A 14,345-nucleotide genomic window follows, 5' to 3' on the forward strand; every position below is an offset into this window, starting at 1 on the left:
TGCCCAGGAGAGGTACTGCGGGATCCTTCGGTAGTACTATGCCCAATTTTCTGAGGAACCGCCAGACTGATTACCAGAGTGGTTGTATAAGCTGGCAATCCCGCCAACAATGAAGGAGTATTCCACTTTCTCCACATCCTCGCCAGCATCTGCTGTCACCTGAGTTTTTGATCTTAGCCATTCTGACTGGAGTAAAGTGGAATCTCAGTGTTGTTTTGATTTGCATTTCCCTGATGATTAAGGATGTTGAACATTTTTTCAGGTGCTTCTCTGCCATTCAGTATTCCTCAGGTGAGAATTCTTTGTTCAGCTCTGAGCCCCATTTTGTAATGGGGTTATTTGATTTTCTGGAGTCCACCTTCTTGAGTTCTTTATATATATTGGATATTAGTCCCCTATCGGATTTGGGATAGGTAAAGATCCTTTCCCAATCTGTTGGTGGCCTTTTTGTCTTATTGACGGTGTCTTTTGCTTTGCAGAAGCTTTGCAATTTTATGAGGTCCCATTTTTCGATTCTTGATCTTACAGCACAAGCCATTGCTGTTCTATTCAGGAATTTTTCCCCTGTACCCATATCTTCGAGGCTCTTCCCTACTTTCTCCTCTATAAGTTTCAATGTCTCTGGTTTTATGTGGAGTTCCTTAATCCACGTAGATTTGACCTTAGTACAAGGAGATAGAAATGGATCAATTCGCATTCTTCTACATGATAACAGCCAGTTGTGCCAGCACCATTTGTTGAAAATGCTGTCTTTTTTCCACTGGATGGTTTTAGCTCCCTTGTCAAAGATCAAGTGACCATAGGTGTGTGGATTCATCTCTGGGACTTCAATTCTGTTCCATTGGTCTACTTGTCTGTCACTATACCAGTACCATGCAGTTTTGATCACAATTGCTCTGTAGTACAGTTTTAGGTTCGGCATGGTAATTCCACCAGAGGTTCTTTTATCCTTGAGAAGAGTTTTTGCTATCCTCGGTTTTTTGTTATTCCAGATGAATCTGCCTATTGCTCTTTCTAATTCGTTGAAGAATTGATTTGGAATTTTGATGGGGATTGCATTGAATCTGTAGATTGCTTTTGGAAAGATAGCCATTTTTACCATGTTGATCCTGCCAATCCATGAGCATGGGATATCTTTCCATCTTCTGAGATCTTCTTTAATTTCTTTCTTTAGAGACTTGAAGTTCTTATCATACAGATCTTACACTTCCTTAGTTAGAGTCACGCCAAGGTATTTTATATTATTTGTGACTATTGAGAAGGGTGTTGTTTCCCTAATTTCTTTCTCAGCCTGTTTATCCTTTGTGTACAGAAAGGCCATTGACTTGTTTGAGTTAATTTTATATCCAGCTACGTCATTGAAGCTGTTTATCAGGCTTAGGAGTTCTCTGGTGGAATTTTTAGGGTTACTTATATATACTATCATATCATCTGCAAAAAGTGATATTTTGACTTCTTCCTTTCCAATTTGTATCCCCTTGATCTCCTTTTGTTGTCTAATTGCTCTGGCTAGGACTTCAAGTACAATGTTGAACAGGTAGGGAGAGAGTGGGCAGCCTTGTCTAGTACCTGATTTTAGTAGGATTGCTTCCAGCTTCTCACCATTTACTTTGATGTTGGCTATTGGTTTGCTGTAGATTGCTTTTATCATGTTTAGGTATGGGCCTTGAATTCCTGATCTTTACAAGACTCTTATCATGAATGGGTGTTGGATTTTGTCAAATGCTTTCTCAGCATCTAACAAGATGATCATGTGCTTTTTGTCTTTGAGTTTGTTTATATACTGGATTACATTGATGGATTTCCGTATATTGAACCATCCCTGCATCCCTGGGATGAAACCTACTTGGTCAGGATGGATGATTGTTTTGATGTGTTTTTGGATTCGGTTAGCAAGAACTTTATTGAGGATTTTTGCATCGATATTCATAAGGGAAATTGGTCTGAAGTTCTCTATCTTTGTTGGGTCTTTTTGTGGTTTAGGTATCAGAGTAATTGTGGCTTCGTAGAATGAGTTGGGTAGAGTTCCTTCCGTTTCTATTTTGTGGAATAGTTTGTGAAGAACTGGAATTAGGTCGTCTTTGAAGGTCTGATAGAACTCTGCACTAAACCAGTCTGGTCCTGGGCTTTTTTTGGCTGGGAGACTATTAATGAGTGCTTCTATTCCTTTAGGGGATATAGGACTGTTGAGATCATTAACCTGATCTTGATTTATCTTTGGTACCTGAAATCTGTCTAGAAACTTGTCCATTTCATCCAGGTTTTCCAGTTTTGTTGAGTACAGCCTTTTGTAGAAGGATCTGATGGTGTTTTGGATTTCTTCAGGATCTGTTGTTATGTCTCCCTTTTCATTTCTGATTTTGTTAATTAGGATGCTTTCCCTGTGCCCTCTAGTGAGTCTGGCTAAGGGTTTATCTATCTTGTTGATTTTCTCAAAGAACCACCTCCTTGATTGGTTGATTCTTTGAATAGTTCTTCTTGTTTCCACTTGGTTGATTTCACCCCTGGGTTTGATTATTTCCTGCCTTCTACTCCTCTTGGGTGAATTTGCTTTCTTTTCTTCTAGACCTTTTAGGTGTGTTGTCAAGCTGCTAATGTGTGCTCTCTCTAGTTTCTTTTTGGAGGCACTCAGAGCTATGAGTTTTCCTCTTAGGAATGCTTTCATTGTGTCCCATAAGTTTGGGAATGTTGTGGCTTCATTTTCATTAAACTCCAAAAAGTCTTTAATTTCTTTCTTTATTCCTTCTTTGACCAAGGTATCATTGAGAAGAGTGTTGTTCAGTTTTCACATGAATGTTGGCTTTCTATTATTTATTTTGTTATTGAAGATCAGCCTTAGTCCATGGTGATCTGATAGGATGCATGGGACAATTTCAATATTTTTGTATATGTTGAGGCTTGTTTTGTGACCAATTATGTGGTCAATTTTAGAGAAGGTACCATGAGGTGCTGAGAAGAAGGTATATCCTTTTGTTTTAGGATAAAATGTTCTGTAGATATCTGTTAAGTCCATTTGTTTCATCACTTCTGTTATTTTCACTGTGTCCTTGTTTAGTTTCTGTTTCCATCATCTGTCCATTGGTGAAAGTGGTGTGTTGAAGTCTCCCACTATTATTGTGTGAGGTGCAATGTGTGCTCTCTGCTTTACTAAAGTTTCTTTAATGAATGTGGCTGCCCTTGTATTCGGAGCATAGATATTCAGAATTGATAGTTCCTCTTGGAGGATTTTACCTTTGATGAGTGTGAAGTGCCCCTCCTTGTCTTTTTTGATTATTTTGGGATGGAAGTCGATTTTGTTAGATATTAGAATGGCTACTCCAGCTTGTTTCTTCATACCATTTGCTTGGAAAATTGTTTTCCAGCCTTTCATTCTGAGGTAGTGTCTATCTTTTTCTCTGAGATGAGTTTCCTGTAAGCAGCAAAATGTTGGGTCTTGTTTGTGTAGCCAGTTTGTTAGTCTATGTCTTTTTATTGGGGAATTGAGTCCATTGATATTAAGAGATATTAAGGAAAAGTAATTGTTGCTTCCTGTTATTTTTGTTGTTAAAGTTGGCATTCTGTTCTGGTGGCTGTCTTCTTTTAGTTTTCTTGAGGGATTATCTTCTTGCTTTTTCTAGGGAGTGGTTCCTGTCCTTGTATTGGTTTTTTTCTGTTATTATCCTTTGAAGGTCTGGATTCGTGAAGAGATAATGGGTGAATTTAGTTTTGTCGTGGAATACTTTGGTTTCTCCATCTATGGTAATTGAGAGTTTGGCTGGGTATAGTAGCCTGGGCTGGAACTTGTGTTCTCTTAGTGTCTGTATAACATCTGTCCAGGCTCTAATGGCTTTCATAGTCTCTGGTGAAAAATCTAGTATAATTCTGATAAGCTTGCCTTTATATGTTACTTGACCTTTTTCCCTTACGGTTTTTTTTTTTTTTTTTTTTTTACACAAGAAAACACAATATTTGTCTTTATGAGTCTGGCTTATTTCACTTAACATAGAGATTTCTAGTTCGATCCATTCCCTTGTACATGTCATGACTTCACTTTTTCTCATGGCTGAACCAAATTGTCCAGTGTATGTTTCCCACATTTTCGTTATTCATTCACCGTTGTTGGGCCTAGGCTGGCTTATACCTTAGCTGTTGTGAACGGCATAGACATAGATATGTAAGTATCTCTGAAAGAGGTATGCTGACTAAGATTCCTTCACATGTGACTAGGCGGTATCTTTTGTCTGAGGAATCTCTGTATTGATTTTCATAATGGCGGCAGCAGCATGCATTCTTATCAGCAGTATATCCCCACATCCCTGCCACATTTGGTGGTGGTGGTGACTTTCTTGATGGCAGCTATTCGAACCAGAAGGAGAAAGGGTCTCATTAACTTGTCTCGGCTTGATGATTAATGATTTTGAACCCATTTTTAAATGTTTCTTGGTCATTTAATATGCTTGCTTTTGTGAGCTGTCTATTCAGTCCATTGAGCCATCTAGTGATTGGATAAAATGATCTTCTTGTTTAATTTTTGCAGTTCTTTGTATATTATAGATATTAATCCATGTGTTGTATAGCTGGCAAAGAATTTTTCCCAGTCTGTAGGGTGTATCTTTTCTCTGGTAATAACTGCATACCTACAGAACAGCTTATATATTTCATGCAATCTCACTTGTCAATTTGTGGGATTATCATCTGCATTAGGAAGGAGGTCCTTGCCAATACCTATATGATGGTCTGCTTTCCTGTGCTTTCCTCCATTTCAGAGTTTAAGGTCATTGGTCGATTCTGAATTAATTCTTGGGGTACCCTGTGACTTCCAGGCAGCACACGAGGTCCACTGGCCCCAGCTCGGGCGACCACCTGTCTGGGACGTGTTGACTCATCTCCCATGACCCTGCGGTGCCTGGAGCCCTCCGGGAATGGAGCGGACAGGACGCGGAGCCAGTGGGGGACCGCGGGGTTGCCGGAGGAACAGTCCCCCGAGGCGGCACGTCTGGCGAAAGCCCTGCGCGAGCTCAGTCAAACAGGATGGTACTGGGGAAGTATGACTGTTAATGAAGCCAAAGAGAAATTAAAAGAGGCTCCAGAAGGAACTTTCTTGATTAGAGATAGTTCGCATTCAGACTACCTACTAACTATATTCGTTAAGACGTCAGCTGGACCGACTAACCTGCGGATTGAGTACCAAGATGGGAAATTCAGATTGGATTCTATCATATGCGTCAAGTCCAAGCTTAAACAGTTTGACAGTGTGGTTCATCTGATTGACTACTATGTCCAGATGTGCAAGGATAAACGGACAGGCCCAGAAGCCCCACGGAATGGGACTGTTCACCTGTACCTGACCAAACCTCTGTATACATCAGCACCCACTCTGCAGCATTTCTGTCGACTCGCCATTAACAAATGTACCGGTACGATCTGGGGACTGCCTTTACCAACAAGACTAAAAGATTACTTGGAAGAATATAAATTCCAGGTATAAGTATTTCTCTCTCTTTTTCGTTTTTTTAAAAAAAAAAAAAAAACACATGCCTCATATAGACTATCTCCGAATGCAGCTATGTGAAAGAGAACCCAGAGGCCCCCCCCTTACTGCTTTTAGTATTCTATCTTTATTTAGTGCGTTTGATGTTCTGATTATTATGTGTCGGGAGGAATTTCTTTTCTGGTCCAGTCTATTTGGAGTTCTGTAGGCTTCTTGTATGTTCATGGGCATCTCTTTCTTTAGATTTGGGAAGTTTTCTTCAATAATTTTGTTGAAGATGTTTGCTGGTCCTTTAAGTTGAAAATCATCATTCTCATCCACTCCTATTATCCGTAGGTTTGGTCTTCTCATTGTGTCTTGCATTTCCTGGATATTTTGAGTTAGGATCTTTTTGCATTTTCTATTTTCTTTGATTGTTGTGCCGATGTTCTCTATGGAATCTTCTGCACCTGAGATTCTCTCTTTCATCTCTTGTATTCTGTTGCTGATACTGGCATCTATGGTTCCAGATTTCTTTCCTTGTGTTTTTATCTCCAGCGTTGCCTCACTTTGGGTTTTCTTTATTGTGTCTACTTCCCTTTTTACGTCTAGTATGGTTTTGTTCATTTCCATCACCTGTTTGGATGTGTTTTCCTGTTTTTCTATAAGGACTTCTACTTGTTTGGTTGTGTTTTCCTGTTTTTCTTTAAGGACTTGTAACTCTTTAGCAGTGTTCTCCTGTATTTCTTTAAGTGAGTTATTAAATTCCTTCTCTATGTCCTCTACCATCATCATGAGATATGCTTTTAAATCCAGGTCTACCTTTTCAGGTGTGTTAGGGTGCCCTGGACTAGTCGATGTGGGCGTTCTGGGTTCTGATGATAGTGAGTGGTCCTGGTTTCTGTTAGTAGGATTCTTATGTTTACCTTTCGCCATCTGGCAGTCTCTGGAGTTAGTTGTTAGTTGTCTTTGTTTAGAGATTGTTCCTCTGGTGATTTTGTTACCCTCTATCAGCAGACGTGGGAGACTAGCTCAGTGGTCAGTTTCAGTGGTCAGAGCAGTCTCTGCAGGCAAGCTCTCCTCTTTCAGGGAAGGTGCACTGGTGCACTTTCAGGAAAGTTATCTGGTGTTTGGACCTCCTCCTGGCTGAAGATGAAGGCCCAAAACAGGATCTTTCCCAGAAGCTGTGTTGCTTTGGCCAGGAAGGTGGCCGGTTGTCTGGAGCCGAAGATGGTGCCGCCTCAGAAGCTCTGTGGCTCTCGCCTAACCCAGAAACTGCTGGCCTCTGTATTCCACCCCCTCACCCGTGCAGCCTGCTCTCCGCGGAGTCCCAAAACCAAGGTGGCTCCTGCCGGAGCCTGAGGCAGAAACCTCTTGGGCCGGGCGGACCCCTGTGCTCTCACCAGGAATGTGGCCGGTTGTCTCCTGGACAGATGTTATACAGACCCTAAGAGAACACAAATGCCAGGCCAGGCTACTATACCCAGCCAAACTTTCAATTACCTTAGATGGAGAAACGAAAGTATTCCATGACAGAACCAAGTTCACACAATTTCTTTCCAGGATTTCAGCCCTTCAAAGGATAATAATGGGAAAACAGCAATACAAGGATGGAAACTACACCCTAGAAAAATCAAGAAAGCAATCCTTCAACAAATTAAAAAAAAAACAACCCCAAGAACAGAATCCCAACTCTAACAACAAAAATAACAAGAAACAACAATGACTTTTCCTTAATATCTTTTAATATCAATGGACTCAATTCCCCCCAAAAAAGACATAGACTAATAGACTAGCTAAACAAACAGGACCCAACATTTTGCTGCTTACAGGAAACCCACCTCAGGGACAAAGACAGACACTACCTCAGAGTGAAAGGCTGGAAAACAATTTTCAAAAGCAAACAGTCTGAAGAAACAAGCTGGAGTAGCCATTCTAATATCTAATAAAATTGACTTCCAACCAAAGTTATCAAAACTGATAAGGAGTGGCTCTTCATACTCATCAAAGGTAAAATCTTCCAAGATGAACTCTCAATTCTGAATATCTATGCTCCAAATGCACTGGTATCCACATTATTTAAGAAAACTCTAGTATAGATCAAACCACACATTGCACCTCACACAATAATAGTGTGAGACTTCAGCACCCTACTACCATCAAAGAACAGATCCTGGAAACAGAAATTAAACAGACACAGTGAAACTAACACAAGTTATAAAACAAATGGATTTACCAGATATCTACAAAATATTTTATCCTAAAACAAAAGGATATACCTTCTTCTCAGCACCTAATGGTACCTTCTCAAAAATGACCATGAAATCAGTCACAAAACAGGCCTCAACAGATAAAAAAATATTGAAATTGTCCATGCATCCTATCAGATCACCACGGACTAAGGCTGATCTTCAATAACAGCATAAATAATAGAAAGCCAACATTCAGGTGGAAACTGAACACTCTACACAATGATACCTTGGTCAAGGAAGAAATAAAGAAATTAAAGACATTTTAGAGTTTAATAAAAATGAAGCCACAACATACCCAAACATATGTGACACAATGAAAGCAGTCATAAGAGGAAAACTCATAGCCCTGAGTGCCTCCAAAAAGAAACTAGAGAGGGCATACACTAGCAGTCTGACAGCACACCTAGAAGCTCTAGAATGAAAGGAAGCAAATTCTCCTAAGAGGGGTAGATAGCAGGAAATAATCAAACTTAGGGCTGAAATCAACCAAGTGGAAAGAAAAAGAACTATTCAAAGAATCAACCAAATTAGGAGCTGGTTCTTTGAGAAAATCAACATGATAGTTAAATCCTTAGCCATTTTCACTACAGGGCACAGGAATAGAATCCTAACTAACAAAATAAAAAATGAAAAGGGAGACATAACAACAGATCCTGAGGAAATCCAAAACATCATCAGATCCTTCTACAAATGGCTATACTCAACAAAACTGGAAAATATGAATGAATATGAATGGACAAATTTCTAGACAGATACCAGGTACCTAAGTTAAATCAGGATCAGATTAATGGCCTAAACAGTCCTATATCCCCTAAAGAAATAGAAGCAGTCATTATTAGTCTCCCAACCAAAACAAAAAACAAAAAACCAAAAACCAAAAACAAAAAACAAAAAACAAACAAACAAACAAACAAACAAACAAAAAAAACCCAAGATGAGATGGGTTTAGTGCAGAGTTTTATCAGACTTTCCAAGAAGACCTAAATCCAGTTCATCTCAAACTATTCCATAAAATAGAAAGAAAAGGTACTTTACCCAATTCATTCTATGAAGCCACCATTACTCTGATACCTAAACTACATAAAGACCCAACAAAAATAGAGATTTTCAGACCGATTTCCTTTAAGAATATCGATGCAAAAATACTCAATAAAATTCTCCCAAACTGAATCCAAGAACACATCAAAACAATCATCCATTCTGACCGAGTAGGCTTCATTCCAGGGATGCAGGGATGGCTTAATATACGAAATTCCATCAACATAATCTACTACATAAATAAACTCAAAGACAAAAAACACATGATCATCTTGTTAATGCTGAGAAAGCATTTGACAAAATCCAACACCTCTTCATGATAATAGTTTTGGAAAGATCAGGAATTCAAGGCCCATAACTAAATATAATAAAAGCAATCTATAGTAAACAGGTAGCCAACATCAAACTAAATGGAGAGAAGCTGGAAGCAATCTTACTAAAGCCAGGGACAAGACAAGGTTGCCCACGTTCTCCCTACCTAATCAATATAGTACTCGAGGTCCTAGCCAGAGCAATTAGACATCAAAAGGAATTCAAGGGGATATAAATTGGAAAGTATGAAGTCAAAATATCACTATTTGCAGATGATATGGTAATATATATAAGTCACCCTAAGAATTCCAGCATAGAATTTCTCACACTGATCAACAGCTTCAGTGAAGTAGCTGGATATAAAATAAAGTCAAACAAATCAATGGCCTTTCATTACACAAAGAATAAACAGGCTGAGAAAGAACTTAGGGAAATAATATTCTTCACAATAGTCACAAATAATATAAAATACCTTCGTGTGACTCTATCTAAGTAAGTGAAAGATCTGTATGATAAGAATTCAAGCCTCTTAAGAAAGAAATAAAGGAAGATCTCAGAAGATGGAAAGATCTCCCACGCTCTTGGAATGACAGTATCAAAATAGTAAAAATGGCAATCTTGCCAAAGCAATCTACAGATTCAATGCAATACCCATCAAAATTCCAACTCAATTCTTCAACTAATTAGAAAGGGCAGTTTGAAAATTCATCTGGAATAACAAAAAGCCTAGGATAGCAGAAACTCTTCTAAATGATAAAATAATCTTTGGTGGAATCACCATGCCTGACCTAGAGTTGTACTACAGAACAATTGTGATAAAAACTGCATGGTACTTATATAGCGACAGACAGGTAGACCAATAGAATAAAACTGAAGACCTAGAAATGAACCCACACACCTATGGTCACTTGATCTTTGACAAGGGAGCTAAAACCATCCAGTGGAAAAAAGACAGCATTTTCAACAAATGGTGCTGGCACAGCTGGTGGTTATCATGTAGAAGAATGTGAATTGATCCATTCTTATCTCCTTGTACCAAGGTCATGTCTAAGTGGATTAAGGAACTCTATATAAAACAAGAGACACTGAAACCTGTAGAAGAGAAAGTGGGGAAAAGCCTTGAAAATATGGGCACAGGGGAAAAATTCCTGAATAGAACAGCAATTGTTGTGCTGTAAGATTGAGAACTGAAAGATGGGACCTCATAAAATTGCAAATCTTCTATAAGGCAAAAGACACCGTCAATAAGACAAAAAGGCTACCGACAGATTGGGAAAGGATCTTTACCAATCCTAAATCAGATAAGGGACTAATATGCAATATATATAAAGAACTCAAGAAAATAGACTCCAGAAAATCAAATAACCCCATTAAAAAATGGGGCAAGGGCTAAACAAAGAATTCTCAACTGAGGAATATTGAATGGCTGAGAAACACCTGAAAAAATGTTCAACATCCTTAATCATCAGGGAAATGCAAATCAAAACAACCCTGAGATTTTACCTCATACCCTTCAGAATGGCTAAGATCAAAAATCCAGGTGACAGCAGATGCTGGTAGGATATGCAGAAAGAGGCACACTCCTCCATTGTTGGTTGTATTGCAAGCCTGTACAACCACACTGGAAATCAGTTTGGCGGTTCCTCAGAAAGTTGGACATAATACTACCAGAGGACCCAGCTATACCTCTCCTGGGCATATATCCAGAAGATGTTCCAACTGGTAATAAGGACATGTGCTCCACTATGTTCATAGCTGCCTTATTTATAATAGCCAGAAGCTGGAAAGAACCTAGATGTCCCTCAACAGAAGAATGGATACAGACAATGTGGTACATTTACACAATGGAGTACTAGTCAGCTATTAAAAACAATGAATTGATGAAATACCTAGGCAAATGGATGGATCTGGAGGGTATCATCCTGAGTGAGGTAACCAAATCACAAAAGAAATCACATGATATGCACTCACTGATAAGAGAATATTAATCCAGAAACTTAGAATACCCAAGATACACTTTGCAAAACACATGAAACTCAAGAAGAAGGAAGACCAAAGTTTGGATACTTGTCCCCTTCTTAGATTTGGGAACAAAATCCCCATAGAAGGGGTTACAGAGACAAAGTTTGGAGCTGAGGCAAAAGGATGGACCATCCAGAGACTGACACCCCAGGGGACCCATCCCATAATCAGCCACCAAACTCAGACACTATTGCATATGCCAGCAAGATTTTGCTGAAAATACCCTGATAAAGCTGTCTCCTGTGAGGCTATGCCAGTGCCTGGCAAGCACAGAAGTGGATGCTCACAGTCTGCTATTGGATGGAACACAGGGCCCTCAATGGAGGAGCCAGAGAAATTACCCAAGGAGCTGACAGGGTCTGTAACCCTATAGGTGGAACTGTAATATGAACTAATTAGTACACACAGAGCTTGTGTCTCTAGCTGTATATGTAGCAGAAGATGGCCTTGTCAGCCATCATTGGGAAGAGAGGCCCCTTGTTCCTGCAAACTTTATATGCCCCAGGACAGTGGACACCATGGCCAAGAATTGGGAGTGGGTCGGTAAGGGAGCTGGGTGAGGGGAGGATATAGGGGACTTTCAGAATAGCATTTGAAATGTAAATGAAGAAAATACCTAATTAAAATTGGAAAAAGTATAAATAAATAAATAAATAAATAAATAAATAAATAAATAAATAAAGCAAGCTTTGCCAGAGGGATCAAAGACACACACACACACACACACAAACAGACACACACAGAACAAAAGTTAAAGTATGTTTGACTTATGGTAGAAAGTATTCACTAAAATCTATTTTCTTATTTTCTCATTATGACTCTTGGGCTTGTGTTCAATTATTCAGTTCATAAATAACCTCAGAAAAGTGTCATTCGGCAAATTCAAACTATGGAGTCTGTCTATAACTCTACCTTTTAGTTGATATTCAAACCACCAGAAGAGGTACCATCAAAATTCATGGTTTTTATAATTCTCAAATTCTCAGCCTTTGGATATCACATTTATTATTTACAACTGTCACCTTAATTTTCATGAGGTGGTAAAGTACCAAAGTATACTGACATTTGTAACCATGGCCCTTCCCATGTCCTTCCTACTCTGAATAATGACACAGGGACTTACTTTATTTTATTTCTAGGCCTTAACTTAGGCCTGTTCCCAAATAGCTTGTATTTCAAATATCCTATCTATACTAATCTAAATTATGTCATGTGGCTGGATACTTCTGATTAGTTTCATATATCCAACTTCCCTATGTCTAGGCAGTAAATCTCTACATCATCCTTTTTCCCATAGCTCCTCTTTCTGTCCAGCAGTCCCAGCATATTATTCTGCCTTTTGCTATAGACCATAGTTTGTTTGTTTGTTTGTTTGTTTATTTATTTATTTAAACCCATCAGAAGGACAGAGGACCCACCTTCACCCAGTGTACAAAAACATCATTCATTCCCACAGACTTTTCTTCCCTTGTTCATTCTAAAACACCTTCAATGTTTTTATGTCAACAGATGAATTCTATTGACATAATTATGTAATGCTATAAAGATCTATCTATTATAATGTTAAATCATATAGTAAAACAAGTAAATACCAAAATCATTAAACAAGCTTATTGTTTTTTTAATTCCTTCATTTGTCCACTGAGCTACTTGTACTCCTGAGTTCTTTCACCTCTCCCTGTGGCTTTAATATACATCTAAATATACTTAATTTCTCTGTTATAATGTTTGACAATCATTTTCTGATTTCTTTGTTCCTGTGATATCCATGTCTATTCTTTGCAAATGTAGGAAACACCATTGCTGTCTTTAGGAGAAGCCTTGATATTTGGGGAAACAGCTTTAATTTTCTGAGGCTTATCGATATCAACTGCAGTTCTCCCAGGCTTGATTTAGAGATTTCCCTGTTCATTCTACAGTCTTGATCTGCTTCCTAAGACCTTTCAAGATTGTCTGCATTTTTCTGTCTTCTGAGTTAATTTTGCACTCTAATTATTTCCCTAAAACTTCTCTATAAATGTCCTAGCAGTCACTTTCTTTAATCAAGCCTGATTTTCTAATCTCAATTTCAACTCTGTATCTGTTAGAGCCCAATCAAAAAGAATTACATAAATGGAACAGAAAATTTTAATATAGAGAATTGTTATTGATAACTTTAATGAGGATAACATTTTTTCAATTTTTTATTAGATATTTTCTTCATTTACATTTCAAATGCTATCCCAAAAGTCCTCTATACCCCCAACCTCTGCCCTGCTCCCCTATCCACCCACTCCCACTTCTTGACTCTGGCATTCCCCTATACTGGAACATACAAAGTTTGCAAGACTAGGTAGATGAAGATAACTTTTTAGTGTTACAGAGAATGTTAAAAATACTTTATGTTGGCTGGTAATATAATTTAATGGTTAAAGCACTTCTGACCCAAGCCTGAATTCCGTTCCTGGTTCCCAGTAATTGAGTTTATTATTTGCATGTCTGATATTGTTCTTTTGTGACAAGATTTTTCCTAGGAAGATGCAACACAGACATCTACTCTTTTACAGTTAGGGATCTCATTACCAAATAACAGATGAATACCACCAAGTTCCAACTTGAAGAAGCAATCTGTTTTATTGGGGTTACTTTCAGGAATGTGGCAAAGGCATTAATAATAGGAGCAGAAATTACTCAAAGACAGCTGCATGATGAAAGCCCAGCACCAAATGGGTGACTTTTCATCAAAGCTGGGAACCTGCATAGCCTATCAGAAATTCATTAGACTGGAGAGTGTCCTTTCCAGTTTCTAAATTGGTCTAAATAACTTTCAAGCAGCTCACCTGGTTTCTGCTTCTTCCTGGTTTGGTGTTCTTGAGTCTTCTTTGCAGCATTTTTCTTCTGAGTCTTTTAAGCTTGATGGGTCTGAGAAGTTCTCTTAGCAGTACTTATTTCTTACTGTGGGTGGAGGAGGGTATCTAGTGAATCTGCTCAGTTTCAGGGATTTCCTGGGTTGCTTAATTTCCTGCATAAGGAACTTTCTTTAAAGACAGAATGTTTCAATTTCAGAGGAAACTGTTACACAGCAATAGTAAATTTGAAGGTTTTGAAGCACTAACTTCTGTAACATCATGATAGGCCAGAAGTATATTGCAAAACTTGGGACTAAATACTAGATAAAAGTGAAAAGAATTGACTCCACAAAGTTATCCTCTGACATTACTCATGCCAAGCAGTATGCCAGTAATGTAACTCCCTGCAGTGATCATAAGTGAAATACTACAAAACTTAACTAT

At 38.5% G+C, this 14,345-nt stretch overlaps 1 pseudogene; it reads left to right on the forward strand.

The window, feature by feature from the left end:
• Window positions 4,780-5,598, forward strand: Gm9847 (predicted pseudogene 9847; annotated as a pseudogene).

Source organism: Mus musculus, chromosome 12, assembly GCF_000001635.26.
Source record: "Mus musculus strain C57BL/6J chromosome 12, GRCm38.p6 C57BL/6J".
NCBI lineage: Eukaryota > Metazoa > Chordata > Mammalia > Rodentia > Muridae > Mus > Mus musculus.